We start from the raw sequence: 6,000 nt of genomic DNA on the forward strand, positions 1-6,000 counted from the left end.
GGAAGATCTGAGAACCCTGTGTAGCAGTCACTTACTGGTGTGTCTTTTGGGGTTCCTTCTAATACTAAACTTCAGTTGAAGAATACAGTTGATTCTTATGTGTCGCTCACTTTTGAATCTTAAATTTTGGGGCTATCACTTAAAATCAATAAATTTAGAGCTAGAAAAAATTAGAGATGGAATGTCTTTCTTTTCTCTCCTCTTTTCTTGGTCACTGGTCAGGGTCCACATAGCCACAGTGCGGCAGGATGTGATGAATCTGAACTTTTGTTGTCTTCTATCCTGAGGAAGACCAAGGAACTAATGTCTGTCTTGTTGTAGTCAGTGAACCTGGGTTCCAGTCTCATATGAACTCTGCTCTTGACTGCCTGCAAGGCCCTGTGCAAGCTGAGTCTCAGTTTCCTCATCTGTAAAATGGCAATAATTTTACCAGCTTAGAGTGAACCTCTGTATGAGAGTTGAAAATATCTATATGAAAATTCTTCATTGTTGGTAAAGGAATGTAAAAATGTAAGGGATTATTTATAAACTGGCTGCCACAGAACGTCCGTGGGTGCCACATTATTGTTGGGGAGAGTTTTTTCCTGTGGGAGCTGATCCAATGATAGCCACCAGATGGCAGCAAAGAGCAAGCTTCCCTTTAGAGGCTCCCTCTTGTCAGCCCACTGGGTTTCAGAGTTGGGATAAAATGATCCAGGACGATTCACTTAGGGAAGTGTCCCCCAAACGGACCACGTGTCTCTTTTCCCTCTTTTCTTCCAATTCCTTCCATGGGAATGATTTTAAAAATTGTGCAGAGGGACAAATTGGAGGCGATAATCTCTGTGTTCAGAACCTGAAGTTAATATGGATTGGCAATGGAAATTAAATATGAGGGATTTGCAAAACACATTTCAGACAAAATGGGTAAAAACTGATGAGGTGATGAGAGAAAATGAAAATATTTAAACAGATTACTTGTTCTCTAAATCCTGTCCCAGTTTTTATCCACCCATCATCCAGGCAACGAACATCTATTCCTGTAGTGGGAAGATCCCAAACCTCATGGAGACAGGGAAGACAGTTTTGGACAAGTAATGCATTACACTAAGCTGAGTCATGGAGAGAGCCATGGAGGTGCATTTTGGGGTGATCTGATTCTTGAAGCGGATCAGGACAGGCCTTCCTGGGGAAAGTGACATTTAAGCTGAGACCCAAGGATAAGTAAGAGTTGACTAAGCAAAGAAGGAGGGTATAAGTGTGCTCTAGGCTGAGGGAACAGGGCACTTGATGGCCCATTGACCTTCATGTAATTTTAGAGTACTCTCAATGAGAAAATACATAATGACTAAAAGCTGCCATGATTCAAGGACACTTAGCGGATTTCTAGCTCATTTATTACAGTATCATCTGTGCATATTTTGAAAAATTCTCATGCGTGTGTGCAGGAGGCAACATTTACTCAGGCTGCAGTTGGTGACGGATTGCACTGATTTCACAGAGGCCTTCTGATGATACTCTCTGATTCCCACTCCTGGGTTCCAAGGACACGATCCTTGTCCTCAAGAGACTGAGAGTTTATTTGGAATAATGGTCGCCTCCTCTCACATTCCCTTGGTCTTAATGGTTCAGGGTAGGTCTTATGAAACATTTCCATATTTTGGTGACATTTTTATTATCAGGTATGGGCTGTCATCCAAAAGCTCCTGGGTTAATGCAGGAATATTCAGAGGTGAAGTGGATTATGAGAGCTGGAAACTCATCAGTCCATCCTAGTTTGAATGAAGTAAGTGGGTGGTAACTGTAGGCAGGTGGGGCATGGCTGGAGGAGGTGGGTCATTGAGAGTGTTCCCTTCCCTCTCTCTCTGCATCCTGACTACCTTAAGAGGAGCAGCTTCCCTTCACCATGTCTTTCCGCCATGATGTTCTGCCTCACCTTGGGCCCAGGGCAATGGAGTCAGTCGACCATGGACTAATCTCTGAACCCATGAGCCAAAATAAACATTCTCTCCTCTAAGTTCTTCTTGTCAGATGTTTGGATCACAGCAACACAAAGCCAACTAACACATCTTTCTTGTATCTATCGATTCCTCTGATGATTCTCATCACCTCATCCTTAGCACTCATTAGATAGGACTTCCTAATCTGGATCCATGGACCCCGAGGGACTGTGGATGGAATTCAGACACCCATGAACTTGGATGGGGGAGAAAAAAATCACTTCCTCATTTTTGCTAGGTTCTAACTGAAAGTCAGCATTTATCCTTCCATTAGGAATGTCGATGACAAACCACAGGAATGTTGGCAGTGACTGTCACCAGAAGAAGTCACAAATACTTGCCTATCACCTGTAAAGCTGCTTCTACTTCAAAATTTATGCTCATCACAACTTTAAAATTATGGCAATTTTTTTTTAAGATTCTCTGCTACATTTTATTATTTAGTACATTAATAAAGATATGCTCATATTACCATGTCCCAAATTGGGTTTTTTAAGTATTTTGAAAACTGTATTTCAGTGGAATTGTTTCCCTTGTAACCCTGCTTTATTTCAGTCCTTGAAAACCATTATTCTGAGAAGAGTCCTTCAGCTCTGCAGGGCTGCCGAAGAGCCTCCATGCCTAGGAAGCGTGAGAAAACTCTGCAGAACTCGAGAGATCCTTGAACCTGACCCCAACTCGCCTCTCTTTGAGTGGACTCAAGACCACATTACGACTTTTGTGCGCCTGGGGCACTTTTATTGTCTTCTTGGCCCCTTCTCCCCAAAAGATATTAAAAATCCTATTTTTTTCTGTGTTGGTGTAAAGGCAAATATTATCCAGACTAGATTCACCATTATTCTATTTATTTGTTTTCTTCTGCTCTCAAAAGCAATTAAAACATTTGTGGTCCTGAGGCATCAGCTGTGTCTGATGGGAAAGTCGACCTTGAGCGAACTCATCCATCTCTAGTTTATTAACGCTTGCCCATGTTCCAGTGAACCTGGCTTGCTCACATCTCCATCTCCAGTTCTGTCGCTCATCTTGAATGGTAAACTGGCCACTCAGTCACTCCCAGGATCTCTCCCCTGGACATCCCTCCAGCACCACAAAGGCCTCAGGTCCAAAACAGAACACATTGCTTTTCCCTGCAAATCTACTTTGGCTCCAATCTCATTGCACCAGCATCCAACCAGTTAAGAAGGGAGATCAGGGGCTGGGGAGATAGCTCAGTTGGTAGAGTGCTTGCCTTGCAAGCATAAGGCCCTGGGTTCAATCCCCAGCACCACAAAAAAAAAAAAAAAAAAAAATGGGGAATAGACCTTGTGGTCAACTGTGACCCTCGTCCTCTCTTCCTTTTTCACATTCCATCCATCAACAAATTGCGTTCATGTCAGGATGATGCTCCATTCCCCCTCCATTCCCAAGTGTCAACTTGCTTACCTAGAATTCTCCCACAGCTCTCTCAGGAGCCTTCCTATCTCTCCTCTCTCAGCACTATCCTACTTGAATTTCATTTTTTTTTTCATATCTTTTCCCCACTTAATCCTTGGACCATCTAACAGTGAGTCTCACATTGAGGAGTTTATTGAAAGTGCAGGTTTCTGGGTCCCACTGTAGAGATGAGCTCCTCATTTATTTACAGAGATTTGGAATCTGCTTTTAAAATAAGCACCTAGGTGATTCTTTGTGGGTGGTGCTATGTGGGGGCAGTTCTTGGACCACACTCTGGGAAACGCTGTAATACCAGCTCTGTATTATATAACGTGGCTTTCTATTTTTTACCCCTGACCTGGTTCCAATCTACCTTTCACATCTTTCCCTTGTCCCAGTGATGACAGGTCACCCACTGTGTGGCACAACTGTTCACACCTCTACAGCTCTGCTCATTGTCCATGTGTGCAGTGCCTTTCTCTTCCCTATCTGATGAAGGCCTCCTCATCTTTTGGGGTTCAGTGTATTTTTCCAATCCTCCTTCAACCCCTCCAGGTAGAATGGATCACTCCCAGGCCACTGAGTACAAATTTCCAGCATCCTATTCTTATTATAGAGGGAGGTGGGTGGGTGGGCTATTCAATATTCCATGACTGTACGGCATGTGGGACCAGACCAATTGGAACTCAAGATCGAGGGACGCTCTGGTGCCCGGCATGTGAAGAAAGTGCCCCTCGGAGGGACTGAGTAGCTGCGGCCATGGGTGGCTGGGGAGGAATAGGGTCTTGAAGGAAGCAGTGATTTATTTAACCGGTGTGGAAATATTTTGACATGCTCACGAGCAGTGTGGACATACTGGTTGGATAGCAGCCACTTGTGTGGAAGCGTGTGTGTGCAAACACATGTGTGTACATTTATGTGTGCATCCAGCTAGGCGGAGAACCTTGAGAAGTGCAATCTGCTGCTTAGTCTCAAACCTCTTTGTAAGAGTACCTTCCCCCAGTCTCCCTGGGGGCTTGGGATATCTGCAAAGTTAATGGATTCACATGCCAGTTCCTTTTCCTTTCTTTTTCTGTTGCAAAACCAGACTGATTAAAAAAAAAAAAAAAAAAAAAAGAAAAAGAAAAAGCCTAAAAATAACTGAGGAAGAGGACATTAAAATTCCCTGGAGTACTAGTTTAAAATGCAGATTCCAGGGCCTGTATCTGAAACCACCACATTATATTCTCTAGGTGTGAACCAGGACCCTGTCATAAGGTCCCCCTAGTGATTCCAATGCATAGTAAAGTTCAGGAATCATTAGTTTAGGTTAGTGGTTTTCAGACTTGGTTGAGTTCGAAAATACAGATGACTAGATCCCAACCTACACCACTTAAACCAGATGAGGCCTGGACCCGCTGTATTTTTAAACACCTCCCTTCCATGGTTCTGGTGTGAGTCAGGATCGAGAGTTACTTGTTTGGGAAACTATATATATATATATATATATTTTTTTTTTTTTTTTGCGGTGCTGGGGATTGAACTCAGGACCTTGTGCTTGCGAGGTGAGCACTCTACCAACTGAGCTATCTCCCCAGCCCTGGGAAACTCTTTAATGGGTTAAACAGCCCCTGAGTTGAAGGTATACTGCAGTTAATAGGTAATTTTCCCTCTGGAATTCGATCTCATGTATTGCTTTCTCATGTTGAGAAGGAGCAAAACTCATTCTTCTTTCAACCGCTGTCAGTGGGAAGCTGCGTAGCAAGTCACGTCCTGCATTTCCATTCTGCGGGAAGCATGATGACTATTAAGGTCTTGAGGTTGTCTCGAGTGTGCGCAGAGCTGGAGCCTGCGACTTAACATTCAGTAGCTTCTTGTTAATCAGCGGTGCAGATGGCTCTGAGGCTTTCTGCAGTACCTGATATCCATGAACTGCTTTGCCCAGCCCCCTCATGAACTAATAGACCTCTTTTTCTGCCCAGTTCATGAAAGAAAAATCAGGCACAGAAATGTAAGGGAATTGCTTAAGGCTGGATATCAAGGAGCGAGCCTCTGAATTGGGTTACACAACAGGAAATGGAAAGCTGATTATGTGCTAGGTCGCTCAGAGACCCTTGCCTTCCCCTGACACCCTCGTTCCCTTTCCAACTTTTCATTATACAAGAAGAGCTCCTAGGCCAAATCCATTTCTTAATTGCTTGTTGTCCGATTTGCCAACATAGACCCAATTAGTATGAATAGGCCAAGTTCTCACCATCAGGAACAGGACCTGAATCTGAATTAAACAGTTCCTTTAACATTATACTAGGATGTGGTGGTGGGCTGGAGCCAGACATTACTAGCCAGCAAGAGTGAACTGTATACTGTGTACATCTCTCCTTATGTCCATGATTGGTGATATCACAGGGAATTAGCTGCAATGGACTTATTTACACCACAGAAATTGGCAAACACCACAAATCCCAATTGCTATTTTTTTTTTTTTTTTTAATTTCCAGTGCTGGCGATTGAACCCAATGTCTTATGCACGCTAGGCAAGTGATCTACCACCAGTGCTTGGTTGTTTTTTGTTGATTTTTTTTTTTTCTTTCAAACCTCAGGGAACCCATTGTTAAACATTTACCAGCAT

The sequence above is a fragment of the Sciurus carolinensis genome, chromosome 8 (assembly GCF_902686445.1).
Source record: "Sciurus carolinensis chromosome 8, mSciCar1.2, whole genome shotgun sequence".
Classification (NCBI taxonomy): Eukaryota; Metazoa; Chordata; class Mammalia; order Rodentia; family Sciuridae; genus Sciurus; species Sciurus carolinensis.